Source organism: Rhinoraja longicauda, chromosome 10, assembly GCF_053455715.1.
Source record: "Rhinoraja longicauda isolate Sanriku21f chromosome 10, sRhiLon1.1, whole genome shotgun sequence".
In the NCBI taxonomy this organism is placed as follows: domain Eukaryota; kingdom Metazoa; phylum Chordata; class Chondrichthyes; order Rajiformes; family Arhynchobatidae; genus Rhinoraja; species Rhinoraja longicauda.
Genome location: NC_135962.1, coordinates 18,115,550 through 18,136,041, shown reverse-complemented (window position 1 = coordinate 18,136,041; position 20,492 = coordinate 18,115,550). Strand labels below are relative to the sequence as shown.

The 20,492-nt window shown below is 40.4% G+C and overlaps 1 protein-coding gene across 4 annotated transcripts in view; it reads left to right on the top strand.

Moving 5' to 3' along the window:
• LOC144597241 (spectrin beta chain, non-erythrocytic 1-like) overlaps window positions 1-20,492 on the top strand; it is a 173,348-nt gene that overhangs the window by 38,634 nt on the left and 114,222 nt on the right. The gene's annotated exons all lie outside the window — the stretch shown is intronic.

The following is a 20,492-nucleotide window of genomic DNA, read 5'->3' as shown; positions in this document are numbered from 1 at the left end:
TGTCATTTCAATACCCTCTGCTCAATACACATGCAGAGTGTTTGTATAATCTTGTGGCAATTAAGTCCATGTCCTTTCATTGTGATTTATTGCTCATACTCATTACAGTTTAGGAATGCCACAGCAAAATGTTAGGCAAATCTTTGCGGTGCTTATGCATAGCAACTTGTATCATAATTGTAAATACAAGAAAAAAGAGCATACTCGAAAATTTGAATGGAATTATCACCAGTTGGCAGTTGTGAATTGCTATTTAAGACAGTCATTTTCAAATAGAGAAAATTAATAATTTGGGTTTCTGATCTGAGATAGCATATCCTCTCCTGAAAAACTGCAGCCAAGCAGTTGCTCAGATAAAATGCCCCGTTGCAAGTTGTCACACATTGACCTCGAGGTCAGTCATTTTGATCGGTCCCTCAGGGAAGTCTCTGAGCTTTTGAATGTGAATGGGTATACAATCTTATAAGCAATGTCTTATGCCATCAGGTATATTTTTATAAACATGTGATAGAGTAAAACCAATCAACAAAATAATTGCATTCCAAATGGGTTAAATGTTAATTCTTTAAAACTGAGATTTTGCAGTAAGTTATTTCTGACTTTTCCATAATATAAATTCCTTTGAGAACTCTCCAACACTTTCAGTACACTGATGATGTATTCAAAGTGAACTTCAAAGGATAAATTTGGTTGTCTACTTAAATTATGGATTTGGATATTTTACTGCTTTGACACATTTACTCTTCAAAGTTATAGTACCTATCAAGTACTCTTCTATGTATTCCATCAATTTCTCTTCTTGCTCCTTCTCAGACTACAAGTGTAGTGTCATTGGAATCGACACACACAACATTTCAGGCTGTGAGTTAACTTACAGGCTCTTTGATCAAGTTCAGATATCCCAACTGTCTAGTCTCGTCTTCTCCTGAGATCAAGTAACATCTTGATAAGCATCACACATGGACATTTGAAGGATTAATTTCAAAGCCTATTGTAAACAGCTGTTCTGACATGGGACTGTAAGGCTGTTATTGCTCTGAGGCTGAGCTCTGCCTGGTCCAACCATGTTACCTTTGAATGAAATATATCAAAACCTTAACCCTGCAGCTGCAAGCCAATCGCCAATCAAGAATCTAATCCCCATCGCCCTGCCCACACACTGATTCAACTTTAAGGTCCTCATTTCCTTCTCACACATTTTGCTGAATTCACCTACCTATCTCCTTCACTCCCATACCTCACCCCACCATCACCACAACCATCAACTAACACCCCCCACCCCCAGAACCCCTGACTCTCATTCCCTTGAATTCTCTCATGCAAACCACGGGGATGATTGGGTTAATGCATGATGAGCATTTGAAGACTCTGGACATTTGAAGGATGAAGGGGGACCTCATTGAAACTCACCGAATAGTGAAAGGTCTGGATAGAGTTGATATGGAGAGGATGTTTCCATTAGTGGGACAGTCTCGGACCAGAGGGCACAGCCTCAGAATTTAAAGGAAGTACCTTTAGAAAGAAGATGAGGAGGAATTTCCTTGGTCAGATGGTGGTGAGTGTGGAATTCATTGTCATAGATGGCTGTGGAGCCTAAGACATTGGGCATTTTTCATGTGGATATTGACAGGTTCTTGATTAGTAAGGGTGTCAAAAGTTATGGGGAGAAGAGTTGAGAATGGGGTCGAGAGGGAAAGATAGATCAGGCACGATTGAATGGCGGAGTAGGTTTGATGGGCTGAATGGCCTAATATCACTCCCATGACTGAGTGAGTGGGAAATAGTGGAAAAATTGGTCCACTGGGGCGTAAGGTAGTGGCACACGGAGAAGAGAGAGGGATGGGGGTTAGTACCTGAAATTGGAGAATTCAATGTTCATACCATTTGGGTGTATGCTACCCTATGAGGTGCTGTGCCTCCAGTTTGCATGTGGCCTCGCTCTGCACTGGAGGAGTCCAAAGACAGAAATGACAGTCTGGGCATAGGAAGGGGAGCCATAGGAAGGAATGGTTAGCAACCAAGAAATCGAGCAAGCCTTGGCAGACCGAGTGTTTAGCAAAATGGTCGCCTAGCCTTCGCATTGTCTTGTTGATGTAAAGGAGGTCACACAAAGGGTGCTGGGTGTATGAAACAAGCAGCCAGAGGAGGTAGTTGAGGCTGGGACTATCCCAATGTTTAAGAAATAGTTAGACAGCTACATGGATAAGACTAGTTTGGAGGGATCTGGAACAAACGCAGGCAGGTGGGACCAGTATAGCTGGGACATGTTGGCAAAGTTAGGCCGAAGGGCCCGTTTCCACACCATATCTATATCATATCATATGACTCTATGAGGTCATATTGGAAGCACCAAATGCAGTTGATGAGTTTAGAGGAGGTACATGTAATCCTCTATCTCACTTGGAAATACTGTCCTTGAATGGAGTTGCAGGAGATGGTGCAGGGCCAGGTGTAACATCTCTTGCCATTGCTTGGGAAAGTACCTGGGAAAGGAGAGGGATGGTGGGAATGGTTGAGTGAACCAAGGAGTTGCCGAGAGAGTGGCCTCTGTGGAAAGCGGAAAGAGGTGGTGACGGGGAGATGTGACGAATGGTCAGATCATTTGAAGGTGGTGGAAATGTTGAAGAATGATATGTTGTATGCGGAGGCTGATGGGGTGAAAGGTGAGGGCCAGTGGAATTCTATCTATATTACGATGGGGGGAGGGGGAAATGAGAGCTGAACTTCCACAAATCTGTTACTCTATCGCCAATGGATTGATTTTTTTTGGAGAATGGTGTTGGGGGTAACTTTGATTTTTCTAGTGAAAGATTAAACCCACAGCCAGTCAAAAGTTGATGTACTTCATCAGATGATAAGGAAAGAAAATCAGTGTTGTGAGTCTTTCATCCCTTTAGTACTGGAGTACCAAACCTACCCGACTTGACCTGGTTCTCTCCATGTAGTTTATCCTTGTATCACCCCAGATGACCTTGTTTGTTAAAGGCTGGCCACACGGGTTAGCTATGGGCATTGGATTTAAATTAGTCTGATCTTCATGATGGAAGCTGTTCAATCACGCTTCTGGTTCTGTTTAATTATTTTAACGACTGTTGATTCAGTACCAAAACCAAATGGTATTTTAAAATATTAATCTGAAACTCATCTTCTGCTACTTTGTGATTGAACAAAAGTTAAATAAAGATTTCCTCTTGTTTCTTACAAATACTATTTCCCTAGATTTAAATATTAAGTTGCTCTCGTTAAAAGGTGTTTTGATATGAAAAATCCCATTTATGGCTATAGCTGTTTTTGAAACAGTAATTTTCATTTGATCATTTTCTACAAACATGTTTCTTGACTGGAGAAGAGAAGTAGTATTTGTGTTTAAATCATAACCAACCAAATGGAATGAAAATCTGGTGGCTCAGTGGCCCAATGTAAACTACGTTAATGCAAGCTTTTTCCAGTTCTCATTGAAAATGGTACTGCAGTACAAATTATTCCTAATTTATTCGGCATTTTGCTGAGCGTGATCCATTAAAAAGTTAGTTAGTGAAATTCTCAATGAACATAAAACTGTAATAACAACAGCAGGATTAATTGAGTTTGAGTTATTTGCTGTTATTAATGGAGGATTAATGGAATAAACTCATGTGTTTGAAAATTGATGGACCTCCACTGTAATCCATTTTTAAGGTGACTGTGTTCCAAAAATAAATGGAGATTTACTGATTTTCTGAATCCAAAGGTTTCAAAGGTCTTTTATTGTCACGTGTACCAATTAAGGTACAGTGATATTTGAATTACCATACAGCCATACTAAAAAAAAGGCAACAAGACACACAACTACATAAAAGTTAGCATGAACATCCACCACAGCGGATTCCCCACATTCCTCACTGCGATGGAAGGCATTAATGTCTTAGCTTCTTCCCTCACTTTTCTCCCACGGTCGGGGCAGTGGAACTATCCGTCGGGGCAATCGAATTTCCCACAGCCAGTGGTCGAAGCCCCCGCGTCGGGGCGATCGAAGTTCCAGCATCAGGGCGATCGAAGTTCCAGCATCAGGGCGATCGAAGCTCCAGCATCAAGGCGATCGAAGCTCCAGCATCGGGGTGATCGAAGCTCCAGCGTCGGGGTGATCGAAGCTCCTGTGGTTGTAGCTCCCGAGGTCGGTCTCTAACCAGGGACCGCGAGCTCAAAGATGTTAAGGTTGGAGCTCCAAGGTCGATACCTGGCAAAGGGATCACCCGCTCTACGATGGTAACTACCGCAGGCTCCCGCGGTTGGAGCTCCCATATCGATCTCCAGCAAGAGGCCGCCAACTCCTCGATGTTAGGCTGCAGTGCGGACGGAGATACGATACGGAAAAAAAGTCGCCTCTCCGTCCAGGTTAGAGATTAAAAAAGTTTCCCCCAACCCCCACATAAAACAAGCTAAAGAATAAAACATACATTTAACACATACTATTAAAACAACCAAGAAGGAAGGGACAGACAGGCTGTTGGCGAGGCAGCCATTGCTGGCGCCACCCAGTGGTTTGAATGCTGGACATAAATGAATGGACATTAAAATTAGAACAGAGAGAAAAGGCGATCCATATTTCATTATTGCTCAGATCTCTGATGTTCATAAAAGAAAATTTGTCAGTGATTTGGGCATTTTATTGTGATTAAGATTCATGTAGTTTCTTTTGAAATGAATGCAAGTGTTTTTCTGTGGTTTTAAGCTTAGAAGATTTATTGAATGAGTATCAATTTCTTGATCTCCAGCTCATGCTAAAAGTACATCAATGTCACAGCAGCCAAGTAACTGCGAAGCAGAGAAGATCGTGGGCTGCAAGTTGGCAGTGACTGAGAATTTGCCTGCAAACTGCATTTTGCTATGAATTTGCAAAATGTGGGCATTAATTAGCTGTTTTACTAGCTATTAAAATCAATAGAGTATTTTTTAAGGTCAGGGAAATTGGAATTACCATAACTTTTTTTATATCATCAGTAATCTCCACAATCATGGACCTAGGAGTGAGCACCCTCCTCTGCAACTGGATCCTCGACTTCCTAACCCAGAAACCACAATCAGTGAGCATTGGTGACAAAATATCCTTCATAATAATTCTCAACATCAGTTCCCTGCAGAAATGGGTTGCCAGCCCATTAGTGTGCTCCCTGTGCAATCACACCTATGCAGCCAAATTTTGCACCAACTACATTTACAAGTTTGCAGATGATACTGCCAGAATGGACCAGATCTTGAACAATGGCGAGCCAAAGTACAGGGAGGAAATAGAGAGATTTGTAACATGGTGTCAAGACAACCACACTTCTCTCAACGTCAGCAAGATAAAGGAACTAGTAATTGACTTCAGGAAATGAGATGGTGTACGCGCCTCGATCAGCATGAATTGTGCCAAAGTAGAGATGGTCAACACCTTCAAGGTCCACAGCATAAATATCACCATCAATTTGTTCTAGATCAATTACATTGAAGCTGTGTTCAAGAAACCACACAGACATATCTACTTTCTCAGAAGACTAGGGAAGTTCAACATGACTCTAACAACTCTTACCAACTTCTGCAGATATGCCGTACAAAGCATTTTAGCAGGATGTATCGCAGCTTGGTTTGGCAACAGCTCTGCTGAAGACTGCAAGGAATTGCAAAGAGTTGTGGATGTAGCCCAGTCCATTTGAATCTAAAGCAGGTAGATGGGTTTGTGTAGATAGGCATCATGGATGAAGTCACTGAAAGGGCCCATTGCATGCTGTATAATTCAATGACGTACTGCCTGACCTGTTGAGTGTTTCCAGCATTTTCTGTTTCCACTTCTGCTTTCGAGTATTTGGAGTTTTCTTATTTTCCTAATGGGGATTTTGTTTGACATGTACTTTAGTATTTCCTACCTTTGATATTTTCCATATTTATACTTTTACCTGGTTTATTTTATAGTGATTATTGGCAAAAAGATAATGAAAAATTTAAAGTAGTTGTTTTCTTAACGATTAATTCCCTTTGTTCTACATTATACATCATTTGCTTGTTTATTAATTAGCCTGTGATTTTGATATTTTATATTAATTTCAATCCCAAAATACACATTCTAATGCTCCTCAATATTTAGTAAACAGAAAGGGGAATCCTCAAATTGATACCTGTCCTGGTGGGATTCCCTGGCCTTGAAACTTCTTTGCGCAGAATGATGAACCATGAAAACAATCAGGGACAATTGGAGTTGAATATCATCCAACAATAAACTGAGACGTTAACGGTGCAATTTTTCTTTTCTGGGTTGAGGTGTTGTCAATGAAATTCAATGAAATTCAAATCAAATCAAGTTGAGTGATAGTACGATTTAGAGGTGAATAATCAAAGGTGGAAATCTTTTCTTAAAATTTTCCGTTTTGGCAGTATTTCCGAATTGATAATCATTAAACTTTGATTCCTGAGAACGCCTTGTCAGTATTAGACTAAAGGATAAAAAAGTTTTGAAATGTTGCCTACAAGTTATATGCCGTTGTAAGGAAGGCTGCCTTATCGAAAGCTATTCGGATAACAATAGGAATCAGACGCAGATCCAGACTATAACTGTAAATTGTATTACAATATTTTCAATTTATACGAAGTTTGAACGTTTCAGTATGTGAAATTAGTAAGATTAGCATGTTGCCCATGCATCAGTTCTTATTCTGGGAGGTAAAAAATATAATTCATCAATAAGAGAACAAACAACTTGCTGGAGGAATTCAGAGGGATGATCGGCATTGTGGGAGAAAGGAATTGCTCAAGGGTGTAGGGTTTTCATCGAAAATGTCAGCAAATCTTTTCCCCCCTTGAATGCTAATGAACCTACTGGCTTCCTCCAGCTGATGTTTAGTTTAGAGATACAGCGCGGAAACAGGCCCTTCGGCCCGTGCCAGTGGGTCCGTGCCAACTAGCAATCCCCGCACATTAACACTATCCTACACACACTTGGAACAATTTTACATTTATACCAAGCCAATTTTCCTGCAAATATGTACGTCTTTGAAGTGAGGGAGGAAACCTAAGATCTCGGAGAAAAAAACGCAGGTCACTGGGAGAACGTACAAACTCTGTACAGACAGCACCCATAGTCAGGATCGAACTCGGGCCTCGGGGGCTGCATTCGCTGTAAGTCAGCAACTCTACCGCTGCGCCACCCTGTTGCCCATAGTGCCATCATATCGCTGATTGTTTACTACTCAAGATTCCAGCATCTGCAGTCTTCTGAGTCTCAATTCTTCAAAGGATTTCTGTTCAGAGATAGCTAGAATTGTTGCTGTAGCTTGCCTTTAGAGATTAAAAGCACTGAGATTAGTTCATGGAGAGGTTTTTGGGTTATTACAAGATTACATTTGCTCTAGATCTCCAATAATAAAATATCAATTAACAGTTAAAGTGAAATAGCAAAGATGCCCAGTGAAGCCAAAGGAAAGACAGTAGTAAGAAATTCTCAGAGGGACATCTTTGTTGCGAAAATCAACCCATTTTAGAAAGAATAGAAAATTAAGTTTTGACAATGTATGAATACAATTGGAGTGAAGAGATATTAACATTGTTCATAATAACTACCTTGTGAAATTGAGAACTTGGACCCAAGAAAATGAAGTTGATATGTACGTGGCTCATCTTAATGGTTGTGAGTGAAAATTCACTCGCCAAACACGCACACACAACACATCTCGGCTCACTAGGCACAATTTCTCATTCATAATAGAAACAATTGCGGGCAACTTGCCCTTAATTTATTGATGCGTGTGGCCAGTGGCAAAACTCCCTACAGGGAGCACATATTAAAAGGAAATTGCTGTGTAGTGTTGCTCTGAAACCCCCAAAAATAAACTGAGGACATTACTATAAATTGATTTCAGTTGAGGTCATATTACAATGGTGCTGACACATTATACTGTTTAATGCATCATGTCTTAACTATAACAAGCAATTGTAGCTGTTCTAATTCTCATGCAGAGATTTAAATTAGCTAAGTATATATGCTAAATAAAACAGCTTTGCAACAACTTCCTTCTTCCTAACATTGATTATAAATGTATCTGGTTTCTCAATGTGGTACTTTACATATAATCTTGGTAGAATAACATTGTTTATAATCATATCATTCAAGAGATTCAATAAATTATAATATAAGGAAACAAAATATTTAATAATTATATATTAAAACCTTTTTACAATTATATTTGGATAAACAAAGAATAGGGGATCAGAGACAATGCTGGTATGATATGATACGATAGAACTTTATCCCAGAAGGGAAATTGATCTGCCAACAGTCATGAAACACAAGATACATGAAACATGTAATTAAATTAATTTAATGTAGAGCAGTGGTTAAGTTACCAGACTCGTATCCCAGTAGCCTGTACTAATAATTAATTTTTTGAGGTCTGTAAATCTACAAGAAGGCAATGGTTCAATGGTACTTTATTTGTCACAACATCTGAGGTACAATGAAATTCATTTTAATATACAATTCCAGTACTAGTATCACAATACAAAAGCATTTAGATACGTCTTGGAAAAGCATCTCAAATACAGTTCAAGTGTGTAGCAGTCGTACACTGAGACACTGTGTAGGCTTGTCAGTTTGGCACCAATTTCAAGTCCCAGTTTAACCTGACAATGAAAGCCTGTTGTCTTGGCGGCTTTGCAGGGTCGGCCTGGCCAAGTGTAGCGGTCAGTGGCAGAGGACACCAACAACTATGCTTGGCCAGGCCGACCCTGCATTATTGTACAAACTTGTTATTGTATTGGAAGGAACTGCAGATGCTGGTATAAACTGAAGATTGACACAAAAAGCTGGAGTAACTCAGTGGGTCAGACAGCATCTCTGGAGAAAAGGAATAGGTAATGTTTTGGTTTCAGACCCTTCAGAATAAGTAGGGTCTTGACCTGAAACGTCACTTATTCCTTTTATCTTGAGATGTTGGCTGACCCGTTGAGTTACTCCAGGTTTTTGTGTCTTGTTATTGTATTAAGTTATGTAATTGATCTATGTCCTGTGGGGTAAGAATTTTCCCCATCCTTACCTTACCTGATGTTTGACTGCAGATTCACCATTGTAGTTGACTCTAAAATGCCCTCTATTACACTATAAATGACAGGACTGCAGGACCACTGAATTTGGAAATGGCAGGAAAAATTCTTAGTATGCCGACTCCAGATCTCAGTACAAAATTAGACAAGGACGATAACTACCACTATCCCTCGGCTGGTAAACACAAAATGCTGGAGTAACTCAATGGGACAGGCAGCATCTCTGGAGAGAAGGAATGGGTTATTCCAGCATTTTGTGTCTATCTTTGATTTAAACCAGCATCTGCAGTTCTTTCCTATACATTTTGTCCGCTCCACTATCCCTCAGCTGATGAATCAGTACTTGTTCAACTGAAATCAATTCATGTTAAACAACATCTAGAAAATGCACCAAAAGTTATCTGGTTGCGGCACTGTAGCGTCCATCACCAGCGATGGCTCAGTCACAGCACCACTGACCAAGTACTGAAGGACAGAATTGCCAGATGAGGTCTCTGGCAGGTAGTGAGCAAACCAATGTGAATGGTTGAACCAACTTGACCTTGTATCCTACCTGCTGCAGATACTTGTGTCCATGACAAGGACTTACACAGGTACATGGACAGGGTAGGGTTAGAGGGATATGGGCCAAATGTAGGCAGGTGGGACAAGTGTAGATGGGATATGTTGGTCAGTGAGGGCAAGTTGAGCCACAGGGCCTGTTTCCACACTGTATGGCTCTATGACTGACATTTATGACAGCCCTGTGAAAATCCTCACCTTCAATCTGAGGACAACTTCCTCATGTTGTTTAGCATTACAATTGTACAAAACGGCATGGACCGGGAGAAGGCACTATTCTGGCTGTAGTACTGAAGATTTGCTGTCAAGAAATATTTGTGCCTCTCGGCCAGCTGTCCAATAGAATACAACATTCAACTCGGCTGTTCCAAGCTATGTGGAAATTTGCTCAGATCCGCTCTGTTCCCACACGCAGAACAACTCCTGTCTGTCTAATTAGTACCCAATCAGTCACTCTCAATTATCAAAGTGATGAAAGGTGACATTGATGATGTGATCATATTGCATTTGCTCCAAGTAACATACTCCCCATTGCCCGGTTTTGGTTTGACCAGGACTATTTCACTCCTGACCTCACCATTGTTTTTTTCAACCTTGGATCAAAGAGCTGTATTCTGGGGGTGAGGTGAGTGTAACTGCCCTTGCAGGCAAGTAGCAGTTTCACAAAGAGTCACAGTGAAAATGAAGCCAGTGGGCACCAGAGGGAATCATTCAAATGATTGGAGTCATATCATAACGATTGTTTTTGTTCTTAAAGTTCAAGCATTCCTGCCTCAGAATATCACTTCAGCAGTTCCTTGTGATAATGTCCACAGTCTAAACATCCTCAGCTGCTTTATAATGGATCCCTGAACCATCATACAATGGAAATGTGGACTAATCAACCATCACATCGATTGCCCTCATTAGAAATAGTCTTTTCATTATTATCTTCTTGCCCCAAAATATCAGCAAATGCAATGAGCTTTGCCAAACTCTGACTGCAGATTCTGGAATAGTGGAAAGATGTTGGGAAATAATGCTGCATTATTTCCAGTTTCTGACCTTAAATATTTAATGTTATTTGACAACAGTGAAACGAGTGGGAGCTTTAGAATAGGTTTAGTTTTAGTTTAATTTAGAGATACAAACAGGCCCTTCGGCTCACCAAGTCTGTGCTAACTAGTGATCACCCAGACACTAGTTCTATGACACACACCAGGGACAATTTACAGAAGCCAATTAACTGCAAACCTGCATGTCTTTGAGATGTTGGAGGAAACCGGAGCACCCGGAGAAAACCCACACGGTCATGGGGAGAACATGCAAACTCCATACAGACAACACCCATAATCAGGATCGAACCTGGGTTTCTGGCGCTGTAAGGCAGCAACTCTACTGCTGTACCACTGTGCTGCCCACTTGCCTCAGGCCAAGTCATCATTTTTTGCCTCTTTGGCTTTGCAGGAGGACACTAAGATGCAGAAGGTCAGCTTGGCAGATGGCGAGTGCGGGTGGATATTTACCAGGCGCTGCGAGTTCGATCAGCATAATCAGTATGATCTGGCACAGCGGATAACAATGGAGAAACATTTTTTATGAAACTGATAGCCCACATTGCTCTGTGGATCCCCATAGTTTTGAACTAATTTGTTTTGATTTTGAACCATTATACATGTGGCATTGCCCAATACCAGAGTGGAGTGTATTCTTAATGAAGATGGGACTGGATCCATTACAACTATCTTTTCTGCCAAGGTTATTATGCACAGATGCGTCTGTAGCAAGCACGATTGAGATTAAGTAGGTTCATCCTTTGGAATGATTCTGTCGTCGCCTGCCAGAGACTTTGTCCTTCAATTATCCCCTTCAGAATTCAGCCAGCTTGTTGGGTGATGGATAATGATGACCTATACTCGGAGTACATTCTGTGCCTTGTGCCAAAATCTGAATTGTGCAAAAGAATAATAAAGAATAAATAAATGAATTACTGAACGAGATAGAGTTAAAAGTAAGAATACGTGGCAGCACCTCTGGGAATGGGGTGTGATAGAAATGGTTGTTTCTATGCAATGGAGAATAAGCTGTGCTTAAGTCCAAGCTTGCGTGTCCAAGCTTTCAAATTGTGTACCTTCTCTTGGAAGTTAGAAGAGGGGAAAGGGAATGACCAGGATAGCAGGCATTTTTGAAGATACTTCCAACGTTCCTAATGAAGATGCACTGGAAGGAAGGAAAGGGGGACTGATTGTGAATGATCAGCCATGATCACATTGAATGGCAGTGCTGGCTCGAAGGGCCGAATGGCCTACTCCTGCACCTATTGTCTATTGTCTATTGTGATTGAGCCTGTGATGTGCTGGGCTGTGTTCACCACTCTCTGCAGGTTCAGATGGTGAAGACCAGAGCAGTTGCCATACCAGGCCGAGATGCATTTTGCCAGACTATTTTCTGTTGTGCATCGGCTGAATCTTCAGATACTTAAGAAAGTAAATATAATGATTGGTATTCTTGATCACCACATAAGTGTGCAGGGACCAGGTTATGTTGCTGGTGATACGGATGCCTGGTAGCTTGAAGCTGTCACCCACCTCCACAATAGCCCCATTGACGAGAATAGGGTTGTGTTCACTCCCTCACTTCCATTGTCAGCAACCAAACCTTTTGTCTTGCTGATGGTATTGGCTTGGTTATTGTCCTGACACCATGACAGAAAGTTCACAATCTCTTCCCTGTGCTTCAACTCATTGTTTTTCTCGATCCAACAGTGGTAGATTCAGTGTTTTTTTAAATTGTGTTGGCATTGTACTTGGCTACACAGTCATGGGTGTACAGGAGTAGAGCAGGGGACTGAGCATACAGCCCTGAAGGGCACTAACGTTGAAGGGCAGTGTCATGGAAATGTCATGACCAATTCTAACCTATTTAGGTCTGCCGGTTTGAGTAAGCCCAGAAGCCAGTTGCAGATGGAAGCCCCAGTGGCAAAGTTCAGAAGTTCAAGGATGAGCTTCTTCCATATTAGGATGTTGGAGCTCTAGTCAATGAATAGCATCCTGACACAGGTGTTCTTATTGTCCAGGGCTGAATGTTGTGCAAGACAGATGGCATCCTCCGTAGACCTATTTTTCTTGTATGCCAATTGATTGTCTGATTGTCCACAAGACTAGCACAAACCAGCCTTTCAAAGCATTTCATTATGGTAGGCGTTAAAGCCACTGACTGGAAGTCATTAGAACAAGTCACTTTATTTTTCTTGGAGACCTGAATGGTGGAGATTTCCTTGAAGCAGAAGAGGACAGAAGAATGTAGAACTGAAAGATTGAAGATGTCAGCAAAGACCGTGGACAGTTGATTAACTCACGATTGCAGAAAACGTCCAGGGACTCCATCCGGCCTTGTGAGAATTTCTGAAATCTGACTTCTGCATCCAAAATGTGTGCAACAGAGCCAGAGGGGAATCTTTGTTTGCTTGTTCAAAATGGCTGTTAAAGTCATTGAGTATTAATGGCATGGAGGCACGATTTCATTATTGTGGTCTGTTTCAATGATATGTGGCATCTTTCTCCCAGTTATTAGGATCATAAATAGAATCAATCGATGACAAAATATTGTCAATTATTTATCACTGATTTAAGAATGTGCTTTGGAGGAGGATTTAGAAATTGATCAGCAGTGTAAAGTGTACCACTGTTGAATATAGATTTGACCTCCATGGGTCTGATCTTTTAAAAAATAGCTGTATTTATCTACATTAAAATCAGTCACTGCCTTAGTTATGACTTCTTTTAAGTTACTTGGGTTTAAAATTTACGACTGTTTTAATTTTGCCTTTTCATTTTGTGCAATATTTACTGCTGGCAAAGTTCTTTATTTGATTTTAAAAAAGATATTCCACTGCAAACAACATATATTTGAACTGTTAGCATTGGCGAGTTGGTGGGCTATATGGGTGTTTCAGGGAATGGTTGATTTGGGCATAGGTACTTGATTTGCATTGGTGATGTAAGGTGATGGGTTACTCGTGTTGATTGAGGGGTTGTGAGAATTGGCAGAAGATTGAGTCCGATGGTGTGAATGAGCTTGGGGACGAGCAGGAGAGAGGGAAAGGTGCTTCAGAAACAGAGTTGTACATATAATGGTAGTGTCATGTGCAGAGCAAGCATATAAATTGAATAAATGGGCAGGAGAAAGGATGACTCCAGGAAAAGCACAGTTGAATGTTTAGAAAGACACGAAATCCACTGAAAATGGTTGTTATCACGTTTCACTGTGGGGAAATTCAATACTGAATTGTACATCTCTGGCAAAATCCTGTGCTGTTTGATTGAATAGGCTATTGTGGTTTCACTGCAAATGAAGTAGACATTTACAGCGAATCAAAGCACAACAGCATTGAGCAGCATTTGAAAAATAAAAGGAATACGGCATTTGGAGTGGGAAGGGGAAAGTAAGGATAAAACGAAACTTGAACAGCTTCAGACAAATTAGAAGGCACGTTTTCCAACTGCTTTCTGTTTATTACTATAACTGCATTGTTGAAATGTTCAGTGTGCCTAATGTAATTCTGCGGATATCCAAACAAGCAACACTATTTAATCAGTAAAACTCGCCTCTCGCAGTACATGAAACTCCACTGCTTGTGATTGCTCTACTGGAACATTTCCAGACGATAATAAATGGATAACAAAATGGTGTTTCCAATAGAGTTAGGATTAAACATTAACTAAAGACTGTAACTTATTAGTCAGTGGGAATATGCTTTGGATTTGAGGTTTTCAATCTCTGGTTTTCTAGTTTTCATTGGAAGATGGAAGTTCAGACTGTTGAATTGGCTGATTAGTCATATATTTGGCAACAGAAGTTAGTAACTGACCAATCAGTGTTAAGTTGCAGTGGCTGTTTTGCTCCACGATATTGTCATACTTTTATTTAGCACACAATACTTTAGCTATTAATCACCATCAGTGCAACTGTTGTGAATATGAAACTTGAAACAGGATATGAAATCACTTTGAGATGTAAGACTTGGTTTCTGGTTGACAAATGATGTCTTTGATGTAATTTTCTGGCTGAGTAAATGATAGATGATCTGTCAAGTAGTTTTGGTTGAGAGAGGTTTTGAATTTTAACCTATCTCAGACTTCCCAATGTCCTGCTTAGTGGTCCTTTAAAGGCATGTGTCTGCAGGGTCATTCAAGTTCTACCAATTCACTACTTTTTCCTAGAATAAAGTTAATTTCAAAAATAGGCTTGGGACACAATAAAAAAAAAAACAAGTGCCCGCCCACAATAGCTGCATTCTGCAAGGAAATAAACGTAAATCATGCTGGTTCAATGGCAGTCGTCTTCATCTTTGTAGATGCTTTGCATACGCCAAGCTTTTAGTATTTCAAAGAAAATTAAGTTGTTCATACATTGTCCAATTTTCCACTAACTCCGTTCTGAATCTTTAAAGTCCTTTCTTTTCTCCCTGATCTTTTTAGGTCTATGTCCTGCCATGACCTTTGTGCATCATTTATGACTTATTTTGTGTTGTTTGCATTAGCACATGAAGCAAAACATCCTCCTATTAAAGAAAGTAACTCTCACTGGATGGTACTGTTTGGTACTATAAAGTATCAAGGTCCTGTCACATTGAAAGTTTTGTTCTTAAAAATGCACATACACTGATATACACTACACTGAATCACAGTCAATTCTCTTCCAATGCGTACTGCAGCTTTTAAACTACCACCTGGCACCAGCTACTCAGTCATGTTGGTGAAAGTGATTTACTTTGGAGTGCATGAATCCACACTGCAGCGATCTTTCTGCTGAATTACATTGAGTTTGTCTTTAATATGCAGTCTCAAAAGGGTGCCAAGGATGTATTTATTCCCAGTCCCATGTTTAGTGAATGTTGTGTCCTTAAGGGGAGTTCACCTATTGGGCAGTGACACCTATTTAGAATTTGTGCTTTTGAAAATGTTGGAGTGGACTAATGCTTCTGATTGCAGAGATTTGTACAAAAAAAACATTGTACATCATTTTGAAAAACTGTGCTCAATTTTCTTTCTCTGTGTTCCTTGTGTTTAAAAGTAAAAACAAACAGATTTGGACTTCAGATTTGTTTGCAGATGGGGCAACATTCTGCTTACACAAGGTGTGGAAACATTGATCCTGTTTCCATGTGTTATTTCATATTGAGCACTAATTGGCTTTCACCCTCAGGGTGAGGGTAATGTTCTCATTTGAGTTGATGTTCAAATTCTAATTATCTTTACCTTTACACTTTGTCTCTTGTGATTTGTAGTCTCCATCTTCAGAGGCCTATGTAAACATTTTATTTACATAGTTTCAGTGGGATTTTAAGGAATGGGAAGTTGTAATATGTGCAGTCATAAAATTATAGTGGTTGCTTCATGTTTCGGTGACTTCTTTAAAACATTGTCATCACAATAATTATTACAGGTGATGCATCTTCATTACTACCTTTGAGGATGAGAATACCTAGCATCTTGTGCAGTGTGATGATGTCAGAGTGTTGGAGAATGATGGAGAAACAGGAGCATGCAGATTGCTTTATCCAATATCATAATCTTTTCTTGCATCCAGTGAAGGGTGTCTGATTCATGTGCATCGAATATGTCCAACATACAGGTCTTCCCCAGCTGACAAACGTCTGACTTACATGCAGCCGATATGTACAAAACAAGTATTTTGGAGATTGGCGGGATGGATTTGCTGGTTGCTGCAGGTTTGCAGGCATCTGCAGACAGGTATCAGTGGTTATGGGGTGAAGGCAGGAGAATGGGGTTCAGAGGGAGAGATAGAACAGCCAGGATTGAATGGCATAGACTTGATGGGCCAAATGGCCTAATTCTACTCCTATCCCTTATGACCTATGATCCTCTGCGGTGTGCAAACTTGATTTGCGCCGCATTCCCAACTTGTGAACTGTTCAGGTTATGAGCAGGAACAGAATCTGCCCTAACATGGGGAAGACCTTAGTTTTAGAGACACAGTGCAAAAACAGGCCCTTTGGCCCACCGAGTCCGCAACGACCAGCGATGTTACCCCCACATACACTAGCACTGTCCTACACACGAGGGAAAATTTACCAAAGCTAATTAACTTACAAACCTGTATGTCTTTGGAGTGAGGGAGGAAACCAGAGCATACGGAGAAAACCCACATGGTCACAGGGAAAACGTACAAACTCAGTTCAGACAGTACCCGTCTTCAGGATCGAACCCATGTCTTTGGCATTATAACAAGCGCCACCTTGCCACCTTCAAATAGGTGATTATCCTCTAGGTAAGTACAGATGTAGCATTCCTTGTGACATGGAAGGAGGCCTTCAGTGCACTGTGTCAATGCCAACTAGTTCTCTGGACTAGAGGACAGTGACGTGTGAAATGATCTGGCCGGACCTTGCTGTACTTATGGTCAGGTGTGCATACCCCCTACAAACAGCATAGCAGTAAAACTCAGTTTATCTTTGTGTTAGTAGTGTCTGTCTATGCGTGAGCTTTGGCCTTTAATAAACGTAGTGAAATGCCTGTGTATGCGTTTGCCTCATTGATCTAAATAAATGAATGTAAAGAGTTCTCATAGCGCAGCGTGTGTGTCAGCATTTGATTTTAATGGTCAAAATGAATGCGACTAGAATCTTTGAATGAGATGTCATGATAAAGTACTTAGAAATTCAATAAATTCCGACACCTATTTTTTTTTAAATCACCAAAATCAACTTTATTCAAAAACATATATTCCTATGAAAGATGAATAACCGCATGCCAAAATCTTTTTTTTTTTAAACGGACACTTCACACGAATGAAACTTCGCAAGAAATTTCACTGAACCAACCTTGCTGTCAGTTTGTTCACATGTGAGTTGTGCTTGTGACACCTCCACATATCATATCATATCATATCATATATATACAGCCGGAAACAGGCCTTTTCGGCCCTCCAAGTCCGTGCCGCCCAGCGATCCCCGTACATTAACACTATCCTACACCCACTAGGGACAATTATTTTACATTTACCCAGCCAATTAACCTACATACCTGTACGTTGGTTGTCTTGCTTGCCGTGGTCCCTGTCGTAGCGAACATCCTAGGTAGCGAAGACAGTCGCTGGTTGTCATCAGCTTGCCGTCGCCTATGTGGTAGGTTGTCTTAGCTTGTCACGGGCATTGTCGGGGACATTGTCCTAGGGTTAATTTTTTCGGCGATCTGCTAGGACTTTGACAGTCCCCGATGTACCATTGCTTATACGTAAGGTTTTAATGAAACATAGATCATAGATCTTTGACAGACGCCTAAAAAATCGCCTAAGTGGAACAGGCCCTTAAGATTTTAAATGTGTTAAGGAAATGAATGTATAATAAATTTCAATAATAGACACTATTTATGTTCCCACTGATGCAAATAACCACAGCTATACAAATACATCTCTGGCATGTTGAATTGCCATTCAGATTTTTTCCATTGTGCTAAATTTCTAATGCAAATGCTAATAAGGTATCAAGGGTCTTTAATTGACCAGTAGAGTGATACATTTCTCAACGTACAATACAAGTCATAGTAATGAACACTTTGAAAACTAAGATGGAGTGGACCTGAGAAATTTGCCACAACTGGTAAAATTTGCGTTCCTGCAATTTCTTGCTCTTTAAAATTAATTTTATTGCAAATTGTTATTTTGATAGATCTTAAGACAACTTAAAAAGAAATAATCTTATCTGGCTTGCACATTAAAAATCACATTAAAAAAACCCAGAATCATGCACAAATTTATCCCTCTGCCATTGTACCATTGTCCTTAGTCATAGTGTTTGTTTCATCTTCTTTTGAAAGTTCCATGTTTACTGCAGGTTAGGTATGTGAACAAAATGTTCATGCTGCAGAATTTCTGAGTTTTGGGAATGGATAAATTTATGAATAGGTAAGGAAATTGAAATTGTGACAAATCAATGATTTTTAGCTTTCAAGCAGTTTGCTGTTTCAGCAGTTCGCTCTCATATCAACAGTTGTGAATACCATCACAATTACTTCAGGCATTGGATGTTTGTATTTGGGTTAGGTTAAATATGGAACATAGAACAGTACTGACCTAGAACAGGCCCTTCGGCCCATAATGTTTGTGATAAAAATGATGCCTAGCTGAATTGATTTTATCGGCCTCCAAATGGTCCATATCGCTCTATTCCCTGCACTTCCATGCGCCTATCCAAAAGCATCTTAAATGCCACTATCGTATCTGTCTCCACCACCATACCAGGCAATGCGTTCCAGGCCTCCACCACCCTCTGTGTAAAAAATACTTGCCCTGGACATCTCCATTCAACTTTTCTCCTCTCACCTCACAGCTACAGTGCCCTCCATAATGTTTGGGACACCATTTATTTATTTGCCTCCGTACTCCACAATTTGAGATTTGTAATAGAAAAAAGCACATGTGGTTAAAGTGCACATTGTCAGATTTTATTTAAGGCCATTTTTATATATTTTGGTTTCACCAATTAGAAATTACAGCTGTGTTTATACATAGTCTCCCCATTTCAGGGCACCATAATGTTTGGGACACATGGCTTCACAGGTGTTTGTAATTACTCAGGTGTATTTAATTGCCTCCTTAATGCAGGTATAAGAGAGCTCTCAGCACCTCGTCTTTCCTCCAGTCTTTCCATCACCTTTGGAAACTTTTATTGCTGTTTATCAGCATGAGGACCAAAGTTGTGCCAATGAAAGTCAAAGAAGCCATTATGAGACTGAGAAACAAGAATAAAACTGTTGGAGACATCAGCCAAACCTTCGGCATACCAAAATCAACTGTTTGGAACATGATTAAGAAGAAAGAGAGCACTGGTGAGCTTACTAATCACAAAGGGACTGGCAGGCCAAGGAAGACCTCCACAGCTGATGGCAAAATAATTCTCTCTATAATAAAGAAAAATCCCCAAACCCCTGTCCGACAGATCAGAAACACTCTTCAGGAGTCAGGTGTGGATTTGTCAATGACTGCTGTCCGCAGAAGACTTCATGAACAGAAATACAGAGGCTACACTGCAAGATGCAAACCACTGGTTAGAAGTACTTAAAAGAGCAACCACAGTTCTGGAAAAGATCTTGTGAACAGATGAGACAAAGATTAACTTGTATCAGAGTGATGGCAAGAGCAAAGTATGGAGGAGAGAAGGAACTGCCCAAGATCCAAAGCATACCACCTCATCTGTGAAACACAGTGGTGGGGGTGTTATAGCCTGGGCATGTGTGGCTGCTGAAGGTACTGGCTCACTTATCTTCATTGATGATACAACTGCTGATGGTCGTAGCATAATGAATTCTGGTGTATAGGCACATCCTATCTGCTCGTTCAAACAAATGCCTCAAAACTCATTGGGCTGCGGTTCATTCTACAGCAAGAGAATGATCCCAAACATACTGCCAAAGCAACAAAGGAGTTTTTTAAAGCTAAAAAATGGTCAATTCTTGAGTGGCCCAGTCAATCGCCCGATCTGAACCCAATTGAGCATGCCTTTTAAATGCTGAAGAGAAAACTGAAGGGGATTAGCCCCCAAAACAAGCATAAGCTAAAGTTGGCTGCAATATTGGCCTGGCAGAGCATCACCAGATAAGACACCCAGCAATTGGTGATGTCCATGAATCACAGACTTCAAGCAGTCATTGCATGCAAAGGATATGCAACAAAATACTAAACATGACTACTTTCATTTACATGACGTTGCTGTGTCCCAAACATTATGGTGCCCTGAAATGGGGGAACTATGTATAAACACTGCTGTAATTTCTACATGGTGAAACCAAAATGTATAAAAATGGCCTTTATTAAAATCTGACAATGTGCACTTTAACCACATGTGATTTTTTTCTATTACAAATCTCAAATTGTGGAGT